Raw genomic sequence first — 22,500 nt, forward strand, 5'->3', positions numbered from 1 at the left:
AAGTAAGAGCTCCTACTTCCAAAGGGGCAAGTCAGCGGGAGAAGCCAGTTGGCCTATCCGGCCAAGAGTCACTGTTCCCCGGCCACACTTGGCAGTAGGTCCCGGGGAGGAATAATGCCCATGGAAGTAAGAGCTCCTACTTCCAAAGGGGCAAGTCAGCGGGAGAAGCCAGTTGGCCTATCCGGCCAAGAGTCACTGTTCCCCGGCTACACTAGGCAGTAGGTCCCGGGGAGGAATAATGCCCATGGAAGTAGGAGCTACTACTTCCAAAGGGGCAAGTCAGCGGGAGAAGCCAGTTGGCCTATCCGGCCTAGAGTCACTGTTCCCCGGCCACATTTGGCAGTAGGTCCCTGGGAGGAATAATGCCCATGGAAGTAGGAGCTACTACCTCCAAAGGGTAAAGACACTTGGCTCTAAGTGCCCGAGAGGTGTAATGCCCTTGGAAGTAAGAGCTCCTACTTCCAAAGGGGCAAGTCAGCGGGAGAAGCCAGTTGGCCTATCCGGCCAAGAGTCACTGTTCCCCGGCCACACTTGGCAGTAGGTCCCGGGGAGGAATAATGCCCATGGAAGTAAGAGCTCCTACTTCCAAAGGGGCAAGTCAGCGGGAGAAGCCAGTTGGCCTATCCGGCCAAGAGTCACTGTTCCCCGGCTACACTAGGCAGTAGGTCCCGGGGAGGAATAATGCCCATGGAAGTAGGAGCTACTACTTCCAAAGGGGCAAGTCAGCGGGAGAAGCAAGTTGGCCTATCCGGCCAAGAGTCACTGTTCCCCGGCCACACTTGGCAGTAGGTCCCGGGGAGGAATAATGCCCATGGAAGTAGGAGCTACTACTTCCAAAGGGGCAAGTCAGCGGGAGAAGCCAGTTGGCCTATCCGGCCAAGAGTCACTGTTCCCCGGCTACACTAGGCAGTAGGTCCCGGGGAGGAATAATGCCCATGGAAGTAGGAGCTACTACTTCCAAAGGGGCAAGTCAGCGGGAGAAGCCAGTTGGCCTATCCGGCCAAGAGTCACTGTTCCCCGGCCACACTTGGCAGTAGGTCCCGGGGAGGAATAATGCCCATGGAAGTAGGAGCTACTACTTCCAAAGGGGCAAGTCAGCGGGAGAAGCCAGTTGGCCTATCCGGCCTAGAGTCACTGTTCCCCGGCCACATTTGGCAGTAGGTCCCGGGGAGGAATAATGCCCATGGAAGTAGGAGCTACTACCTCCAAAGGGTGAAGACACTTGGCTCTAAGTGCCCGAGAGGTATAATGCCCATGGAAGTAAGAGCTCCTACTTCCAAAGGGGCAAGTCAGCGGGAGAAGCCAGTTGGCCTATCCGGCCAAGAGTCACTGTTCCCCGGCCACACTTGGCAGTAGGTCCCGGGGAGGAATAATGCCCATGGAAGTAGGAGCTACTACTTCCAAAGGGGCAAGTCAGCGGGAGAAGCCACTTGGCCTACCCGGCCAAGGGTCCCTGTTCCCCGGCCACACTTGGCAGTAGGTCCCGGGGAGGAATAATGCCCATGGAAGTAGGAGGTACTACTTCCAAAGGGGCAAGTCAGCGGGAGCAGCCAGTTGGCCTACCCGGCCAAGGGTCACTGTTCCCCGGCCACACTTGGCAGTAGGTCCCGGGGAGGAATAATGCCCATGGAAGTAGGAGCTACTACCTTCAAAGGGTGAAGACACTTGGCTCTAAGTCCCCGAGAGGTATAATGCCCATGGAAGTAAGAGCTACTACTTCCAAAGGGGCAAGTCAGCGGGAGAAGCCACTTGGCCTACCCGGCCAAGGGTCACTGTTCCCCGGCCACACTTGGCAGTAGGTCCCGGGGAGGAATAATGCCCATGGAAGTAGGAGCTACTACTTCCAAAGGGGCAAGTCAGCGGGAGAAGCCACTTGGCCTATCCGGCCAAGGGTCACTGTTCCCCGGCCACACTTGGCAGTAGGTCCCGGGGAGGAATAATGCCCATGGAAGTAGGAGCCTCTACTTCCAAAGGGTCAAGTCAGCGGGAGAAGCCACTCGGCCTATCCGGCCAAGGGTCACTGTTCCCCGGATACACTTGGCAGTAGGTCCCGGGGAGGAATAATGCCCATGGAAGTAGGAGCTACTACCTTCAAAGGGTGAAGACACTTGGCTCTAAGTCCCCGAGAGGTATAATGCCCATGGAAGTAAGAGCTACTACTTCCAAAGGGGCAAGTCAGCGGGAGAAGCCACTTGGCCTATCCGGCCAAGGGTCACTGTTCCCCGGCCACACTTGGCAGTAGGTCCCGGGGAGGAATAATGCCCATGGAAGTAGGAGCTACTACTTCCAAAGGGGCAAGTCAGCGGGAGAAGCCACTTGGCCTATCCGGCCAAGGGTCACTGTTCCCCGGCCACACTTGGCTGTAGGTCCCGGGGAGGAATAATGCCCATGGAAGTAGGAGCTACTACTTCCAAAGGGGCAAGTCAGCGGGAGAAGCCACTTGGCCTATCCGGCAAAGGGTCACTGTTCCCCGGCCACACTTGGCAGTAGGTCCCGGGGAGGAATAATGCCCATGGAAGTAGGAGCTACTACCTTCAAAGGGTGAAGACACTTGGCTCTAAGTCCCCGAGAGGTATAATGCCCATGGAAGTAAGAGCTACTACTTCCAAAGGGGCAGGTCAGCGGGAGAAGCCACTTGGCCTACCCGGCCAAGGGTCACTGTTCCCCGGCCACACTTGGCAGTAGGTCCCGGGGAGGAATAATGCCCATGGAAGTAGGAGGTACTACTTCCAAAGGGGCAAGTCAGCGGGAGCAGCCAGTTGGCCTACCCGGCCAAGGGTCACTGTTCCCCGGCCACACTTGGCAGTAGGTCCCGGGGAGGAATAATGCCCATGGAAGTAGGAGCTACTACCTTCAAAGGGTGAAGACACTTGGCTCTAAGTCCCCGAGAGGTATAATGCCCATGGAAGTAAGAGCTACTACTTCCAAAGGGGCAGGTCAGCGGGAGAAGCCACTTGGCCTATCCGGCCAAGGGTCACTGTTCCCCGGCCACACTTGGCAGTAGGTCCCGGGGAGGAATAATGCCCATGGAAGTAGGAGCTACTACTTCCAAAGGGGCAAGTCAGCGGGAGAAGCCACTCGGCCTATCCGGCCACATGTCACTGTCCCCCGGCCACACTTGGCTGTAGGTCCCGATGAGGAATAATGCCCATGGAAGTAGGAGCCTCTACTTCCAAAGGGTCAAGTCAGCGGGAGAAGCCACTCGGCCTATCCGGCCAAGGGTCACTGTTCCCCGGCCGCACTTGGCAGTAGGTCCCGGGGAGGAATAATGCCCATGGAAGTAGGAGCTACTACTTCCAAAGGGGCAAGTCAGCGGGAGAAGCCACTTGGCCTATCCGGCCAAGGGTCACTGTTCCCCGGCTACACTTGGCAGTAGGTCCCGGGGAGGAATAATGCCCATGGAAGTAGGAGCTACTACCTTCAAAGGGTGAAGACACTTGGCTCTAAGTCCCCGAGAGGTATAATGCCCATGGAAGTAAGAGCTATATCTTCCAAAGGGGCAAGTCAGCGGGAGAAGCCACTTGGCCTATCCGGCCAAGGGTCACTGTTCCCCGGCCACACTTGGCAGTAGCTCCTGGGGAGGAATAATGCCCATGGAAGTAGGAGCTACTACTTCCAAAGGGGCAAGTCAGCGGGAGAAGCGACTTGGCCTATCCGGCCAAGGGTCACTGTTCCCCGGCCACACTTGGCAGTAGGTCCCGGGGAGGAATAATGCCCATGGAAGTAGGAGCTACTACTTCCAAAGGGGCAAGTCAGCGGGAGAAGCCACTCGGCCTATCCGGCCACATGTCACTGTCCCCCGGCCACACTTGGCTGTAGGTCCCGATGAGGAATAATGCCCATGGAAGTAGGAGCCTCTACTTCCAAAGGGTCAAGTCAGCGGGAGAAGCCACTCGGCCTATCCGGCCAAGGGTCACTGTTCCCCGGCCGCACTTGGCAGTAGGTCCCGGGGAGGAATAATGCCCATGGAAGTAGGAGCTACTACTTCCAAAGGGGCAAGTCAGCGGGAGAAGCCACTTGGCCTATCCGGCCAAGGGTCACTGTTCCCCGGCTACACTTGGCAGTAGGTCCCGGGGAGGAATAATGCCCATGGAAGTAGGAGCTACTACCTTCAAAGGGTGAAGACACTCTGCTCTAAGTCCCCGAGAGGTATAATGCCCATGGAAGTAAGAGCTATATCTTCCAAAGGGGCAAGTCAGCGGGAGAAGCCACTTGGCCTATCCGGCCAAGGGTCACTGTTCCCCGGCCACACTTGGCAGTAGGTCCCGGGGAGGAATAATGCCCATGGAAGTAGGAGCTACTACTTCCAAAGGGGCAAGTCAGCGGGAGAAGCGACTTGGCCTATCCGGCCAAGGGTCACTGTTCCCCGGCCACACTTGGCAGTAGGTCCCGGGGAGGAATAATGCCCATGGAAGTAGGAGCTACTACTTCCAAAGGGGCAAGTCAGCGGGAGAAGCCACTTGGCCTATCCGGCCAAGAGTCACTGTTCCCCGGCCACACTTGGCAGTAGGTCCCGGGGAGGAATAATGCCCATGGAAGTAGGAGCTCCTACTTCCAAAGGGGCAAGTCAGCGGGAGCAGCCAGTTGGCCTATCCGGCCAAGGGTCACTGTTCCCCGGCCACACTTGGCAGTAGGTCCCGGGGAGGAATAATGCCCATGGAAGTAGGAGCTACTACTTCCAAAGGGGCAGGTCAGCGGGAGAAGCCACTTAGCCTATCCGGCCAAGGGTCACTGTTCCCCGGCCACACTTGGCAGTAGGTCCCGGGGAGGAATAATGCCCATGGAAGTAGGAGCCTCTACTTCCAAAGGGGCAAGTCAGCGGGGGAAGCCACTTGGTCTACCCGGCCAAGGGTCCCTGTTCCCCGGCCACACTTGGCAGTAGGTCCCGGGGAGGAATAATGCCCATGGAAGTAGGAGCCTCTACTTCCAAAGGGGCAAGTCAGCGGGAGAAGCCACTTGGTCTACCCGGCCAAGGGTCCCTGTTCCCCGGCCACACTTGGCAGTAGGTCCCGGGGAGGAATAATGCCCATGGAAGTAGGAGCTACTACTTCCAAAGGGGCAAGTCAGCGGGAGAAGCCACTTGGCCTATACGGCCAAGAGTCACTGTTCCCCGGCCACACTTGGCTGTAGGTCCCGGGGAGGAATAATGCCCATGGAAGTAGGAGCTACTACTTCCAAAGGGGCAAGTCAGCGGGAGAAGCCACTTGGCCTATCCGGCCAAGGGTCACTGTTCCCCGGCCACACTTGTCAGTAGATCCCGGGGAGGAATAATGCCCATGGAAGTAGGAGCTACTACCTCCAAAGGGTGAAGACACTTGGCTCTAAGTGCCCGAGAGGTATAATGCCCATGGAAGTAAGAGCTCCTACTTCCAAAGGGGCAAGTCAGCGGGAGCAGCCAGTTGGCCTATCCGGCCAAGGGTCACTGTTCCCCGGCCACACTTGGCAGTAGGTCCCGGGGAGGAATAATGCCCATGGAAGTAGGAGCTACTACTTCCAAAGGGGCAAGTCAGCGGGAGAAGCCACTTGGCCTACCCGGCCAAGGGTCACTGTTCCCCGGCCACACTTGGCAGTAGGTCCCGGGGAGGAATAATGCCCATGGAAGTAGGAGCTACTACCTTCAAAGGGTGAAGACACTTGGCTCTAAGTCCCCGAGAGGTATAATGCCCATGGAAGTAAGAGCTACTACTTCCAAAGGGGCAAGTCAGCGGGAGAAGCCACTTGGCCTATTCGGCCAAGGGTCACTGTTCCCCGGCCACACTTGGCAGTAGGTCCCGGGGAGGAATAATGCCCATGGAAGTAGGAGGTACTACTTCCAAAGGGGCAAGTCAGCGGGAGAAGCCACTTGGCCTACCCGGCCAAGGGTCACTGTTCCCCGGCCACACTTGGCAGTAGGTCCCGGGGAGGAATAATGCCCATGGAAGTAGGAGCTACTACCTTCAAAGGGTGAAGACACTTGGCTCTAAGTCCCCGAGAGGTATAATGCCCATGGAAGTAAGAGCTACTACTTCCAAAGGGGCAAGTCAGCGGGAGAAGCCACTTGGCCTATCCGGCCAAGGGTCACTGTTCCCCGGCCACACTTGGCAGTAGGTCCCGGGGAGGAATAATGCCCATGGAAGTAGGAGCCTCTACTTCCAAAGGGTCAAGTCAGCGGGAGAAGCCACTTGGCCTATCCGGCCAAGAGTCACTGTTCCCCGGCCACACTTGGCTGTAGGTCCTGGGGAGGAATAATGCCCATGGAAGTAGGAGCTACTACTTCCAAAGGGGCAAGTCAGCGGGAGAAGCCAGTTGGCCTATCCGGCCAAGGGTCACTGTTCACCGGCCACACTTGGCAGTAGGTCCCGGGGAGGAATAATGCCCATGGAAGTAGGAGCTACTACTTCCAAAGGGGCAAGTCAGCGGGAGAAGCCACTTGGCCTATCCGGCCAAGAGTCACTGTCCCCCGGCCAGACTTGGCGGCAAGTCCCGGGGAGGAATAATGCCCATGGAAGTAAGAGCCTAGCGGGAGCAGCCGCACAGGCTTCCCGGGAATGTGTCACTGTCCCCCCAGGCAAGACTTGGCGGCAAGTCCCGGGGAGGAATAGTGCTCATGGAAGTAGGAGCTCAGCGGGAGAAGCCGCTAAGGCTTACCCGGGAATGTGTCACTGTTCTCGGCCACGCTTGGTCGTAGGTCCCGGTGAGGAACATGCCCATGGAAGTCGGAGCTCCAAACTCCAAATTGACCTCAGCTGGAGCACTTGCTGAGGCTGCCCGGGCATGGGTGACTGTTCCCCGGGCTCACTTGGTCGTAGGTCCCGGTGTGGAACGTGCCCATGGAAGTTGAAGGGAAGAGAACCGCGAAAGGGAGTTTTTGCGCTAAGCCGCGGCCGAGGAGGGCGCACCGATCCCGGCTTGATTCCTGCCATTCCCGGTCCCCAAACCGGACTCGGCATGGTGGTTGGATCCGTGACCCTGGAACCCTGGGCGGGGAGCCTAGGGGCGAGAGGGGCCCCATGGAGCTCGGGCAGACTAGAAGTACCCTCGTCTGCCCGCTGGAGGGCGCCCTTCCCGGAGCGGAGGGGACCCCCTTGGCCACCAAGTGCAAGCCGAGTTTGGAGCTCGAAACCCGGCCAGGCTTGGTCGGAGGTCCCGGTGAGGAACATGGCCATGGAAGTCGGAGCTCAGCGGGAGCAGCCACTCAGGCTACCCGGGAATGTGTCACTGTCCCCCGGCCAAGACTTGGCGGCAAGTCCCGGGGAGGAATAGTGCCCATGGAAGTAAGAGTTCAGCGGGAGCAGCCGCTCAGGCTTACCCGGGAATGTGTCACTGTCCCCCGGCCAAGACTTGGCGGCAAGTCCCGGGGAGGAAGAGTGCCCATGGAAGTAGCTCAGCGGGAGCAGCCACTCAGGCTACCCGGGAATGTGTCACTGTCCCCCGGCCAGACTTGGCGGCAAGTCCCGGGGAGGAATAGTGCCCATGGAAGTAGCTCAGCGGGAGCAGCTGCTGAGGCTACCCGTGAATGTGTCACTGTCCCTCGGCCACACTTGGTCGTTGGGTTTCTGATGAGGAACATGCCCATGGAAGTAAGAGTTCAGCGGGAGCAGCCGCTCAAGCTTACCCGGGAATGTGTCACTGTTCTCGGCCACGCTTGGTCGTAGGTCCCGGTGAGGAACATGCCCATGGAAGTCGGAGCTCCAAACTCCAAATTGCCCTCAGCGGGAGCACTTGCTGAGGCTGCCCGGGCATGGGTGACTGTTCCCCGGGCTCACTTGGTCGTAGGTCCCGGTGTGGAACGTGCCCATGGAAGTTGAAGGGAAGAGAACCGCGAAAGGGAGTTTTTGCGCTAAGCCGCGGCCGAGGAGGGCGCACCGATCCCGGCTTGATTCCTGCCATTCCCGGTCCCCAAACCGGACTCGGCATGGTGGTTGGATCCGTGACCCTGGAACCCTGGGCGGGGAGCCTAGGGGCGAGAGGGGCCCCATGGAGCTCGGGCAGACTAGAAGTACCCTCGTCTGCCCGCTGGAGGGCGCCCTTCCCGGAGCGGAGGGGACCCCCTTGGCCACCAAGTGCAAGCCGAGTTTGGAGCTCGAAACCCGGCCAGGCTTGGTCGGAGGTCCCGGTGAGGAACATGGCCATGGAAGTCGGAGCTCAGCGGGAGCAGCCACTCAGGCTACCCGGGTGTGTGTCACTGTCCCCCGGCCAAGACTTGGCGGCAAGTCCCGGGGAGGAATAGTGCTCATGGAAGTACCTCAGCGGGAGCAGCCACTCAGGCTACCCGGGAATGTGTCACTGTCCCCCGGCCAAGACTTGGCGGCAAGTCCCGGGGAGGAATAGTGCCCATGGAAGTAGCTCAGCGGGAGCAGCCACTCAGGCTACCCGGGAATGTGTCACTGTCCCCCGGCCAGACTTGGCGGCAGGTCCCGGGGAGGAATAGTGCTCATGGAAGTAGCTCAGCGGGAGCAGCCACTCAGGCTACCCGAGAATGTGTCACTGTCCCTCGGCCACCCTTGGTCGTTGGGTTCCTGATGAGGAACATGCCCATGGAACTAAAGAGTTCAGCGGGAGCATCCGCTCAGGCTACCCGGGAATGTGTCACTGTCCCCCGGCCAGACTTGGCGGCAGGTCCCGGGGAGGAATAGTGCCCATGGAAGTCGGAGCTCCAACCTCCAAGTTGACCTCAGCGGGAGCACTCGCTGAGGCTGCCCGGGCATGGGTGACTGTTCCCCGGCCACACTTGGTCGGAGGTCCCGGTGAGGAACATGCCCATGGAAGTTGGTGGGAAGAGAACCGCGAAAGGGAGTTTTGCGGCTGAGCCGCGGCCGAGGAGGTCTCACTAATTCCGGCATGATTCCTGCCAGGCCCGGTACCCTATATGGGACTCGGCTGGGTGGCTGTAGCCGGGACACTGGAACCCTGGGCGGGGAGCCTAGGGGCGAGAGGGGCCCCATGGAGCTCGGGCAGACTAGAAGTACCCTCGTCTGCCCGCTGGAGGGCGCCCTTTCCGGAGCGGAGGGGACCCCCTTGGCCACCAAGTGCAAGCCGAGTTTGGAGCTCGAAACCCGGCCAGGCTTGGTCGGAGGTCCCGGTGAGGAACATGGCCATGGAAGTCGGAGCTCAGCGGGAGCAGCCACTCAGGCTACCCGGGAATGTGTCACTGTCCCCCGGCCAAGACTTGGCGGCAAGTCCCGGGGAGGAATAGTGCTCATGGAAGTACCTCAGCGGGAGCAGCCACTCAGGCTACCCGGGAATGTGTCACTGTCCCCCGGCCAAGACTTGGCGGCAAGTCCCGGGGAGGAATAGTGCCCATGGAAGTAGCTCAGCGGGAGCAGCCACTCAGGCTACCCGGGAATGTGTCACTGTCCCCCGGCCAGACTTGGCGGCAGGTCCCGGGGAGGAATAGTGCTCATGGAAGTAGCTCAGCGGGAGCAGCCACTCAGGCTACCCGAGAATGTGTCACTGTCCCTCGGCCACCCTTGGTCGTTGGGTTCCTGATGAGGAACATGCCCATGGAACTAAAGAGTTCAGCGGGAGCATCCGCTCAGGCTACCCGGGAATGTGTCACTGTCCCCCGGCCAGACTTGGCGGCAGGTCCCGGGGAGGAATAGTGCCCATGGAAGTCGGAGCTCCAACCTCCAAGTTGACCTCAGCGGGAGCACTCGCTGAGGCTGCCCGGGCATGGGTGACTGTTCCCCGGCCACACTTGGTCGGAGGTCCCGGTGAGGAACATGCCCATGGAAGTTGGTGGGAAGAGAACCGCGAAAGGGAGTTTTGCGGCTGAGCCGCGGCCGAGGAGGTCTCACTAATTCCGGCATGATTCCTGCCAGGCCCGGTACCCTATATGGGACTCGGCTGGGTGGCTGTAGCCGGGACCCTGGAACCCTGGGCGGGGAGCCTAGGGGCGAGAGGGGCCCCATGGAGCTCGGGCAGACTAGAAGTACCCTCGTCTGCCCGCTGGAGGGCGCCCTTCCCGGAGCGGAGGGGACCCCCTTGGCCACCAAGTGCAAGCCGAGTTTGGAGCTCGAAACCCGGCCACACTTGGTAGTTGGTCCCGGTCAGGAACATGCCCATGGAAGTAAGAGCTCAGCGGGAGCAGCCACTCAGGCTACCCGGCAATGTGTCACTGTCCCCCGGCCAAGACTTGGCGGCAAGTCCCGGGGAGGAATAATGCCCATGGAAGTGGCTCAGCGGGAGCAGCCACTCAGGCTACCCGGGAATGTGTCTCTGTCCCCCGGCCAAGACTTGGCGGCAAGTCCCGGGGAGGAATAATGCCCATGGAAGTGGCTCAGCGGGAGCAGCCACTCAGGCTACCCGGGAATGTGTCTCTGTCCCCCGGCCAAGACTTGGCGGCAAGTCCCGGGGAGGAATAGTGCCCATGGAAGTAGCTCAGCGGGAGCAGCCACTCAGGCTACCCGGGAATGTGTCACTGTCCCCCGGCCAGACTTGGCGGCAGGTCCCGGGGAGGAATAGTGCTCATGGAAGTAGCTCAGCGGGAGCAGCCACTCAGGCTACCCGAGAATGTGTCACTGTCCCTCGGCCACCCTTGGTCGTTGGGTTCCTGATGAGGAACATGCCCATGGAACTAAAGAGTTCAGCGGGAGCATCCGCTCAGGCTACCCGGGAATGTGTCACTGTCCCCCGGCCAGACTTGGCGGCAGGTCCCGGGGAGGAATAGTGCCCATGGAAGTCGGAGCTCCAACCTCCAAGTTGACCTCAGCGGGAGCACTCGCTGAGGCTGCCCGGGCATGGGTGACTGTTCCCCGGCCACACTTGGTCGGAGGTCCCGGTGAGGAACATGCCCATGGAAGTTGGTGGGAAGAGAACCGCGAAAGGGAGTTTTGCGGCTGAGCCGCGGCCGAGGAGGTCTCACTAATTCCGGCATGATTCCTGCCAGGCCCGGTACCCTATATGGGACTCGGCTGGGTGGCTGTAGCCGGGACCCTGGAACCCTGGGCGGGGAGCCTAGGGGCGAGAGGGGCCCCATGGAGCTCGGGCAGACTAGAAGTACCCTCGTCTGCCCGCTGGAGGGCGCCCTTCCCGGAGCGGAGGGGACCCCCTTGGCCACCAAGTGCAAGCCGAGTTTGGAGCTCGAAACCCGGCCACACTTGGTAGTTGGTCCCGGTCAGGAACATGCCCATGGAAGTAAGAGCTCAGCGGGAGCAGCCACTCAGGCTACCCGGCAATGTGTCACTGTCCCCCGGCCAAGACTTGGCGGCAAGTCCCGGGGAGGAATAATGCCCATGGAAGTGGCTCAGCGGGAGCAGCCACTCAGGCTACCCGGGAATGTGTCTCTGTCCCCCGGCCAAGACTTGGCGGCAAGTCCCGGGGAGGAATAGTGCCCATGGAAGTAGCTCAGCGGGAGCAGCCACTCAGGCTACCCGGGAATGTGTCACTGTCCCCCGGCCAGACTTGGCGGCAGGTCCCGGGGAGGAATAGTGCTCATGGAAGTAGCTCAGCGGGAGCAGCCACTCAGGCTACCCGAGAATGTGTCACTGTCCCTCGGCCACCCTTGGTCGTTGGGTTCCTGATGAGGAACATGCCCATGGAACTAAAGAGTTCAGCGGGAGCATCCGCTCAGGCTACCCGGGAATGTGTCACTGTCCCCCGGCCAGACTTGGCGGCAGGTCCCGGGGAGGAATAGTGCCCATGGAAGTCGGAGCTCCAACCTCCAAGTTGACCTCAGCGGGAGCACTCGCTGAGGCTGCCCGGGCATGGGTGACTGTTCCCCGGCCACACTTGGTCGGAGGTCCCGGTGAGGAACATGCCCATGGAAGTTGGTGGGAAGAGAACCGCGAAAGGGAGTTTTGCGGCTGAGCCGCGGCCGAGGAGGTCTCACTAATTCCGGCATGATTCCTGCCAGGCCCGGTACCCTATATGGGACTCGGCTGGGTGGCTGTAGCCGGGACCCTGGAACCCTGGGCGGGGAGCCTAGGGGCGAGAGGGGCCCCATGGAGCTCGGGCAGACTAGAAGTACCCTCGTCTGCCCGCTGGAGGGCGCCCTTCCCGGAGCGGAGGGGACCCCCTTGGCCACCAAGTGCAAGCCGAGTTTGGAGCTCGAAACCCGGCCACACTTGGTAGTTGGTCCCGGTCAGGAACATGCCCATGGAAGTAAGAGCTCAGCGGGAGCAGCCACTCAGGCTACCCGGCAATGTGTCACTGTCCCCCGGCCAAGACTTGGCGGCAAGTCCCGGGGAGGAATAATGCCCATGGAAGTGGCTCAGCGGGAGCAGCCACTCAGGCTACCCGGGAATGTGTCTCTGTCCCCCGGCCAAGACTTGGCGGCAAGTCCCGGGGAGGAATAGTGCCCATGGAAGTAGCTCAGCGGGAGCAGCCACTCAGGCTACCCGGGAATGTGTCACTGTCCCCCGGCCAGACTTGGCGGCAGGTCCCGGGGAGGAATAGTGCTCATGGAAGTAGCTCAGCGGGAGCAGCCACTCAGGCTACCCGAGAATGTGTCACTGTCCCTCGGCCACCCTTGGTCGTTGGGTTCCTGATGAGGAACATGCCCATGGAACTAAAGAGTTCAGCGGGAGCATCCGCTCAGGCTACCCGGGAATGTGTCACTGTCCCCCGGCCAGACTTGGCGGCAGGTCCCGGGGAGGAATAGTGCCCATGGAAGTCGGAGCTCCAACCTCCAAGTTGACCTCAGCGGGAGCACTCGCTGAGGCTGCCCGGGCATGGGTGACTGTTCCCCGGCCACACTTGGTCGGAGGTCCCGGTGAGGAACATGCCCATGGAAGTTGGTGGGAAGAGAACCGCGAAAGGGAGTTTTGCGGCTGAGCCGCGGCCGAGGAGGTCTCACTAATTCCGGCATGATTCCTGCCAGGCCCGGTACCCTATATGGGACTCGGCTGGGTGGCTGTAGCCGGGACCCTGGAACCCTGGGCGGGGAGCCTAGGGGCGAGAGGGGCCCCATGGAGCTCGGGCAGACTAGAAGTACCCTCGTCTGCCCGCTGGAGGGCGCCCTTCCCGGAGCGGAGGGGACCCCCTTGGCCACCAAGTGCAAGCCGAGTTTGGAGCTCGAAACCCGGCCACACTTGGTAGTTGGTCCCGGTCAGGAACATGCCCATGGAAGTAAGAGCTCAGCGGGAGCAGCCACTCAGGCTACCCGGCAATGTGTCACTGTCCCCCGGCCAAGACTTGGCGGCAAGTCCCGGGGAGGAATAATGCCCATGGAAGTGGCTCAGCGGGAGCAGCCACTCAGGCTACCCGGGAATGTGTCTCTGTCCCCCGGCCAAGACTTGGCGGCAAGTCCCGGGGAGGAATAGTGCCCATGGAAGTAGCTCAGCGGGAGCAGCCACTCAGGCTACCCGGGAATGTGTCACTGTCCCCCGGCCAGACTTGGCGGCAGGTCCCGGGGAGGAATAGTGCTCATGGAAGTAGCTCAGCGGGAGCAGCCACTCAGGCTACCCGAGAATGTGTCACTGTCCCTCGGCCACCCTTGGTCGTTGGGTTCCTGATGAGGAACATGCCCATGGAACTAAAGAGTTCAGCGGGAGCATCCGCTCAGGCTACCCGGGAATGTGTCACTGTCCCCCGGCCAGACTTGGCGGCAGGTCCCGGGGAGGAATAGTGCCCATGGAAGTCGGAGCTCCAACCTCCAAGTTGACCTCAGCGGGAGCACTCGCTGAGGCTGCCCGGGCATGGGTGACTGTTCCCCGGCCACACTTGGTCGGAGGTCCCGGTGAGGAACATGCCCATGGAAGTTGGTGGGAAGAGAACCGCGAAAGGGAGTTTTGCGGCTGAGCCGCGGCCGAGGAGGTCTCACTAATTCCGGCATGATTCCTGCCAGGCCCGGTACCCTATATGGGACTCGGCTGGGTGGCTGTAGCCGGGACCCTGGAACCCTGGGCGGGGAGCCTAGGGGCGAGAGGGGCCCCATGGAGCTCGGGCAGACTAGAAGTACCCTCGTCTGCCCGCTGGAGGGCGCCCTTCCCGGAGCGGAGGGGACCCCCTTGGCCACCAAGTGCAAGCCGAGTTTGGAGCTCGAAACCCGGCCACACTTGGTAGTTGGTCCCGGTCAGGAACATGCCCATGGAAGTAAGAGCTCAGCGGGAGCAGCCACTCAGGCTACCCGGCAATGTGTCACTGTCCCCCGGCCAAGACTTGGCGGCAAGTCCCGGGGAGGAATAATGCCCATGGAAGTGGCTCAGCGGGAGCAGCCACTCAGGCTACCCGGGAATGTGTCACTGTCCCCCGGCCAAGACTTGGCGGCAAGTCCCGGGGAGGAATAATGCCCATGGAAGTGGCTCAGCGGGAGCAGCCACTCAGGCTAGCCGGGAATGTGTCACTGTCCCCCGGCCAAGACTTGGCGGCAAGTCCCGGGGAGGAATAATGCCCATGGAAGTGGCTCAGCGGGAGCAGCCACTCAGGCTACCCGGGAATGTGTCACTGTCCCTCGGCCACACTTTGCCGTAGGTCCCGGTGAGGAACATGCCCATGGAAGTCGGAGCTCCAACCGGGTGAAGCCGCCGAGAGCTAGCCGGGAATAGGGCGCCAAACCCGGCTACCGCCCTCCAGGCTTGCCCCGGTCGAAAGACCTACGTCCTCGCAGCAGCACCAAGCGAAAAATTCTCTAAGTGTGGGAGAACCGGGGACCCGACCGGTGGCACTCTGCCTCTCGCTGCCGCCCTCCTGGAAGCGTCCTCGGTCACTCGGAGTACGGCAGATTTCAGAGCTCCGGAATGGTGAAAAAGAACCGGAGAGAGGGCGAATCCGGCTTCTCTCTGCCGGGCGAGGACCACCGCAGGCGGCGGGGACGTCTGACAGGAGACGGCGCCGCGGCAGGCTTTCTAAGTTGCTGGGCTTTTTGTCCTCGGCGAAAGTCGAAAAAATTTTGCGGTCCGAGCTGCCCTGCTCCTGCCGGGGAAGGCTTACCGCCGGCGGCTGCCAACCCCTGGCTTGCCCGCCGGATCGCCTTCGAAGGCTGCTGAAAAAGAACCCCGAGACGGGCACCTCTCGGAAGAACCGCAGACCAAAACCGACCGGTCCGACTTTCAGTGCACCTTCGGCGGCAGAGAGAAGCAGCAAAAATACCGGTCAGAGAAGGGGAGTTTTGGTCGACTCTGCCAGGCTTTTGCACTAAGTCAGATCCGTAATGCCAGCGGGACTGAGTCGCTTTTGCGTGCCGTGGTCCTGGAGGCCTGCTCGGACAGGGCGGTCCTTCGGGTCCCGCGGGAAGGGGCATTTCATGTTCCTCTGCGGGAGGTGATCCATTTTCTGCGGGAAATGGCGAGCCCCTTCGGCTACAAGAGTGTGTAGGTCCCGCTCAACAGTCTACGTCCTTAACCATCGGGGACTTTGTAGATTGTGCCCGTAATCGCTCTCCGCAGAACAGAGCGGGAGGTCTCCGCGGCGGAGGCCGGAGAGGGCGCGAGGTGAGCGGCATGGTATGACTGGGTTCGTGCCGCTCACTGGTACCCGGAGCGTGGCGCCCTCCGGGTAAAAGGCTAGCCGGGGCGAGCAGGTGGGTTGACGGGCGCATAAGCCACGCCGTCCCCGCCATACAAGGTGCCGGTGGCCTGGCGAACCACCGGCGTAAGGCTAGCCAAGGGCGTACCGCGGGGCAGAGGGCGCATAAGCCACGCTCTCTCTCCATCCCACCAGTACAAACGGGGAAAAAATTTCAAAGTGTGGGAGAACCGGGGACCCGACCGGTGGCACTCTGCCTCTCGCTGCCGCCCTCCTGGAAGCGTCCTCGGTCACTCGGAGTACGGCAGATTCCAGAGCTCCGGAATGGTGAAAAAGAACCGGAGAGAGGGCGACTCTGGTTTCTCACTGCCGGGCGAGGACCACCGCAGGCGGCGGGGACGTCTGACAGGAGACGGCGCCGCGGCAGGCTTTCTAAGTGGCTGGGCTTTTTGTCCTCGGCGAAAGTCGAAAAAATTTTGCGGTCCGAGCTGCCCTGCTCCTGCCGGGGAAGGCTTACCGCCGGCGGCTGCCAACCCCTGGCTTGCCCGCCGGATCGCCTTCGAAGGCTGCTGAAAAAGAACCCCGAGACGGGCACCTCTCGGAAGAACCGCAGACCAAAACCGACCGGTCCGACTTTCAGTGCACCTTCGGCGGCAGAGAGAAGCAGCAAAAATACCGGTCAGAGAAGGGGAGTTTTGGTCGACTCTGCCAGGCTTTTGCACTAAGTCAGATCCGTAATGCCAGCGGGACTGAGTCGCTTTTGCGTGCCGTGGTCCTGGAGGCCTGCTCGGACAGGGCGGTCCTTCGGGTCCCGCGGGAAGGGGCATTTCATGTTCCTCTGCGGGAGGTGATCCATTTTCTGCGGGAAATGGCGAGCCCCTTCGGCTACAAGAGTGTGTAGGTCCCGCTCAACAGTCTACGTCCTTAACCATCGGGGACTTTGTAGATTGTGCCCGTAATCGCTCTCCGCAGAACAGAGCGGGAGGTCTCCGCGGCGGAGGCCGGAGAGGGCGCGAGGTGAGCGGCATGGTATGACTGGGTTCGTGCCGCTCACTGGTACCCGGAGCGTGGCGCCCTCCGGGTAAAAGGCTAGCCGGGGCGAGCAGGTGGGTTGACGGGCGCATAAGCCACGCCGTCCCCGCCATACAAGGTGCCGGTGGCCTGGCGAACCACCGGCGTAAGGCTAGCCAGGGCGGACCGCGGGGCAGAGGGCGCATAAGCCACGCCGACCCCGCTGTACAAGGTGCCGGTGGCCTGGCGAACCACCGGCGTAAGGCTAGCCAAGGGCGTACCGCGGGGCAGAGGGCGCATAAGCCACGCTCTCTCTCCATCCCACCAGAACAAACGGGGAAAAATTTTCAAAGTGTGGGAGAACCGGGGACCCGACCGGTGGCACTCTGCCTCTCGCTGCCGCCCTCCTGGAAGCGTCCTCGGCCACTCGGTGTCCGGCAGATTTCAGAGCTCCGGAATGGTGAAAAAGAACCGGTGAGAGGGCGACTCCGGATTCTCTCTGCCGGGCGAGGACCACCGCAGGCGGCATGGGAAGTCTGACAGGAGACGGCGCTGCGGGCAGGATTTCGAAGTGCATGGGCTTTTGGCCTCGGCGAAAGTCGAAAAAATTTTGCGGTCCGAGCTGCCCTGCTCCTGCCGGGGAAGGCTCACCGCCGGCGGCTGCCGACCCCTGGCTTGCCCGCCGGATGCCCTTCGAAGGCTGCTGAAAAAGAACTGCCAGGCGGGCACCTCTCGGAAGAACCGCAGACAAAAACATAAAAATTTTGGGCGATCCGACCCTCAGTGCACCTTCGGCGGCAGAGAAAAGCATCAAAAATACCGGTCAAAGAAGCGAGGTTTTGGTCGACTCTGCCAGGTTTTTGCACAAAGTGTTGGCATCGTGCGGCGTCGCGCTTTGCTGTACCGTATCCCCAATTGAGTGGCGCCCGGCGGGGTAGGCTAGCCATGTGAGGTCGAGGGCGGGAGGACGGGACGTAAGCCAGGCCGTTCTCCACAAGTAAATTCCGGACGCGGAGACCCCTTCTCCGCCCTACGGTCCCCAATGGGGTGGCGCCCGGCGGGTGAGGCTAGCCATGGGAGGACGGGACGTAAGCCAGGCCGTTCTCCACAAGAAATTCCGGACGCGGAGACCCCTTCTCCGCCCTACGGTCCCCAATGGGGTGGCGCCCGGCGGGTGAGGCTAGCCATGTGAGGTCGAGGGCGGGAGGACGGGACGTAAGCCAGGCCGTTCTCCACAAGTAAAATTCCGGACGCGGAGACCCCTTCTCCGCTCTACGGTCCCCAATGGGGTGGCGCCCGGCGGGTGAGGCTAGCCATGTGAGGTCGAGGGCGGGAGGACGGGACGTAAGCCAGGCCGTTCTCCACAAGTAAAATTCCGGACGCGGAGACCCCTTCTCCGCCCTACGGTCCCCAATGGGGTGGCGCCCGGCGGGTGAGGCTAGCCATGTGAGGTCGAGGGCGGGAGGACGGGACGTAAGCCAGGCCGTTCTCCACAAGTAAAATTCCGGACGCGGAGACCCCTTCTCCGCCCTACGGTCCCCAATGGGGTGGCGCCCGGCGGGTGAGGCTAGCCATGTGAGGTCGAGGGCGGGAGGACGGGACGTAAGCCAGGCCGTTCTCCACAAGTAAAATTCCGGACGCGGAGACCCCTTCTCCGCCCTACGGTCCCCAATGGGGTGGCTCCCGGCGGGTGAGGCTAGCCATGTGAGGTCGAGGGCGGGAGGACGGGACGCAAGCCAGGCCGTTCTCCACAAACTCCCAGCGGTAGAGTCTCGGCTCTCCGCTCTTTTGATCGATCTGACACAGCGCGATCCGGCGGGGCAAGGCACTTTGCTCGGTCAGGGGTATTGGCCCCGGCCGGTTTATGGTAAAGCGTTCCTTAGCCTCAGTCTTGGTCGCGCATCAATCCCCCGCTCCCCGTGAGCGGCTGTCGTCCTCTGCCTAAGGTTGTGTAGCGCGGTGCCAGTGTGGTCCTCGCACGGCCCCGCTCCTGCCACAAGCGGTAGGACTCTCTGCTTCGGCTGAGGTTTGCTACGAAGCGTATGGAACGGGCGTACTCCACCGTACCGTGGGTGGGGGGCGGCGGCGTTGGCGGCGGCAGCGTCCAGCGAGGAGCTCCGGCTCCCCGCGGTAGCGCCTCGCCTAGTGTCCCTCGGGCAAGTCCAATCGCCCCCCGCCCGGTCGGAGAGCGCAGACACTTCTGTGTCCACGGTTTATTTCCGCAGCACGAAAAGGGACGGCTCCCGCTTGCTCCTCGCGGGGACGAGGCTTAGACCCACCGTGGCGCTTCCGCGGTAGGTAGGGTCGTCTGCCGTAGGAGCGGTAGCGGTCGAGTGGTCCCCAGTGTACCCTGTTAGCGCTGCCCGCCTACGCCTGAAGAGCTGCGGACCGAGAAAAAGGTTCGCTCCGCTGCTGACGGCGAAGCGCGCGGCACGCCGCGGAAGAGGAGAGGGAGCGGTCGCCCCCGGGGCGGCTCCCCTCCGAGTCCGGCAGAAGCAGAGATTGTAGCGGAGGGGGGGGGGTTTTCTAAATTCCCCGGGCGTGTTATCCCCAGCGGTAGCCTTCGAACTCTTCAACCGCAAGCACGATCGCACGTTCACAGCACCCGTCACTAGGAGCCGGGCCAGAGGCGGGCGGCAGACGAAACCGACATGAGCGCTTAAGGGTATTGCACCCCCGGCGCCCAGACCCTGGAAATTGAGTCTGCCCCCAAAGCCCACCCGCGTCCTCCTTGGCGCTCCCGGAGTACATGGTCGTAGATGGGCCATCGGTCGCTAATGCCAAACTGCGTCCCAGGGGTGCGTCCCCTCTGACCAACGGCAGACCCATCCCTCTCGCCAATCCGCGGATCCCCGCCAGGTCCCGAACAGGGCTCGTCCTTTAGCGTTTCAAATGCGCCCTCCCCGCCATACGAGGGGTTGAGGACCGTAGCCTTCCCTTACGAGAGGCACCAGGGGTGCGCCTGCTCGAGGGCCCGGCCGTGGGCGTAACGCTTGGGCCGCCCGGGGGAGTCGGTAGACCATGGGAGACCAACACTCGCACCCGATCGTTGCCCGTGCTTTGTGGAAGAGAGCTTCTTTTGCGAGGTTGTCGCTGCGGATGGCGCCCGGACAAACCCTATCCCTAATACTTCTGGGGAATTGGCGTCTAAGCCACCCTGCTCGGTATCCCTGCACCCACGAAGGGGGCCGTGGAAGGCTTGGGGTCTCGCCGGCGAAACCGACCGGATGCCCGGGGTACTGAACCCCCGGGGTCCCACCCTGGAAATTGAGCCGTCCGACCCCGCCACGTCTTCCTAGTGCTCTCCTTGGCTCCCCCGCCTGTGGGCGTCGTTAGGGGCTGCGGTCATCAGCGCCGGCTAAGCTTCGGCAACACGGCCGACCCACCCCTTCGGCGCCTGGGGGAGCCTGGTCCCAGTCCGGGCCGTTCCGTAGGGGCGGCTATCCCTTACATGAGGGACTCGGTGCGTCCGCTCGGGCTGCGGGGCTCCGGCTCCGACAGCCGGGGAGCTGGTTTTGACCGCGGGCCTCGACGGGAGCCGGCAGGGACCGGACTTAGGCGTCAAGCCGAAAATAACCCCGGCACCCTCGCGTGCTTCCAAAGCGAGGGGACCTTTGGCCGAGCGGGGGCACCGGAAGCCGAACCGACCCCAACCCCTCTTCCTACCCCAGGGCTGGGCTGACCAATCCCCTGATCGGGTCTAAAATGGAAGAAGGGGATTCGAGGGAAGGGGCTGGCGGAAGGCAGTTGCCCGACGGAGTAGGCGAAGGCCAGGCCGTTTCCGAGTCCCGAGCAGAGGAGGGCGAACTCGGCTCTTCATCGACCGACGGCGAGGCGAGGGCGGTGGCTGCCGCGGGGAAGACTCCATTGCTCGTCAGCGCGCTAGGAGCGGGGCCGACTGGCTGCTCGGGGTATGGCATCCCCGGGGGCCCACCCTGGAAATCTTCGCTCCTCAGCCGCTGCAGGTTATAAGGTCCCGCCGCGCGTAAGCGCTCAACTCTCCGACCCACGGATGTCGAGCCCATGGTGAGCCGGCCGTTTCGTACGGGGAAAAGGGGTCCTCTGGCCCCACATCGATCGAGGGGGGTTTAGATCCGCGGAGGCACGCACCGCGAGGCGAATCGCTGCTTTTCCCCAAGAGGTTAACCTTCAAACCACCGAGTAGGTTCGGGGCAGGGCCGACAGTCTGCACTGGGGTATTGCATCCCTGGTGGGGCGACCCTGGAAATCTCTGCCCCTTTCCACTCTTTCGGTTGGGCCTCTCGTCGGGGCGAGCGTAAGTCGGCAAGCAGACGTGGGAAGAGGCTTCTTACCGGTGACACTCCCTTCGTGAGAGAGGCAGGTACTCGCCCCGGACCCCGGTCCAAATCTGCGCGGGCCGGACGGCGTCGGCCCTAGCCGAAGGCCGCTCCCGCGAAGCCAGGGAGCCGAAAATAACCCCGACACCCTCCGCGACCTCGCGTGCTTCCAAAGCGAGGGGAACCTTTGGCCGAGCGGGGGCACCCGAAGCCGAACCGACCCCAACCCCTCTTCCTACCCCAGGGCTGGGCTGACCAATCCCCTGATCGGGTCTAAAATGGAAGAAGGGGATTCGAGGGAAGGGGCTGGCGGAAGGCAGTTGCCCGACGGAGTAGGCGAAGGCCAGGCCGTTTCCAAATCCCGAGCAGAGGAGGGCGAACGACGTTCTTCATCGACTGACGGCGAGGCTAGGGCGAAGGCGGTGGCTGCCGCGGGGAAGACTCCATTGCTTGCCAGCGTGCTAGGAGCGGGGCCGACAGGCTGCTCGGGGTATGGCATCCCCGGGGGCCCACCCTGGAAATCTTCGCTCCTCAGCCGCTGCAGGTTATAAGGTCCCGCCGCGCGTAAGCGCTCAACTCCCCGACCCACGGACGTCGAGCCCATGGTGAGCTGACAGTTTCGTACGGGGAAAAGGGGTCCTCTGGCCCCACATCGATCGAGGGGGTTTAGATCCGCGGAGGCACGCACCGCGAGGCGAATCGCTGCTTTTCCCCAAGAGGTTAACCTTCAAACCACCGAGTAGGTTCGGGGCAGGGCCGACTGCCTGCACTGGGGTATTGCATCCCTGGTGGGGCGACCCTGGAAATCTCTGCCCCTTTCCACTCTTTCGGTTGGGCCTCTCGTCGGGGCGAGCGTAAGTCGGCAAGCAGACGTGGGAAGAGGCTTCTTACCGGTGACACTCCCTTCGTGAGAGAGGCAGGTACTCGCCCCGCACCCCGGTCCAAATCTGCTCGGTCCGGCCGTCGTCGGCCCTAGCCGAAGGCCGCTCCCGCGAAGCCAGGCGATCCGAGCCGAGGATCCGCGCGAGCCTTCTCCAAGCCCTCTGCCGGGCGCTGGTGTTGAAAGCGTAGCGGACCCTGTTCGCCGGAGCGATAGGAGCGGAGCACCGGTCCCGAAGGGTTGAAAGCTGGGTAGCAGCGCCGTAGCTTCCCTCCCAGCCTTCCCCCGGACCTGGCGCCCGATCCCCTCCGCTCCTCTGTGCGTTGGCGGGCGGCGCTGCATGGGTACGTCGCGACGGCTCCCTATCGTCTCTCTCTCGCTTAACAGTGGTGAGAGGTGGTGGTGGCGCTGTCGAGGTGCTGAAGTCGAGCGTCCAATGCTTTCCTTCTATGCGCAGCCTACAGGAGCTGTCCGAGCTTCGGAGGTGCTGATGGAGGTGAGAGTCGAGCGCCGCTTCTTGGCCGATCTGAGTGGGGAAAGCCAGCGACTGCGAGAGGGAGGGGGGAAGGAAAGGCTTTTTCGGGTCCTTGGAAGGGACCGCGAGAGCATCTTTCTTGCCCCCCTGCCCTAAGCTCCATCCAATGTTGTCTGCGAGGTCTTCTCTGGCGGCGGAGAAGCGCTGCGGTAGCAGCAGCAACGAGCGTTCCCATGAGCTCACGGAGCCTGACTCCAAGAGTCTACCCCTCAGAGCCCCGGCTACCTGGTTGATCCTGCCAGTAGTATATGCTTGTTTTAAAGATTAAGCCATGCATGTCTAAGTACTGACTATTCTTTACGGTGAAACTGCGAATGGCTCATTAAATCAGTTATGGTTCCTTTGATCGTTCCGCATTGATGGTGTGCTACTCGGATAACTGTGGCAATTCT

At 61.9% G+C, this 22,500-nt stretch overlaps 1 non-coding gene across 1 annotated transcript in view; it reads left to right on the top strand.

Annotated features, from left to right (window-relative positions):
• Positions 1 to 22,330: 22,330 nt before the first annotated feature.
• LOC140110267 (18S ribosomal RNA) overlaps positions 22,331 to 22,500 on the top strand; it is a 1,886-nt gene continuing 1,716 nt past the window's right edge. The window contains exon 1 of the ribosomal RNA XR_011851392.1: positions 22,331 to 22,500. This exon is cut by the window's right edge and continues 1,716 nt beyond it. This is a non-coding gene — a ribosomal RNA (18S ribosomal RNA).

Source organism: Engystomops pustulosus, unplaced genomic scaffold (assembly GCF_040894005.1).
Source record: "Engystomops pustulosus unplaced genomic scaffold, aEngPut4.maternal MAT_SCAFFOLD_236, whole genome shotgun sequence".
NCBI lineage: Eukaryota > Metazoa > Chordata > Amphibia > Anura > Leptodactylidae > Engystomops > Engystomops pustulosus.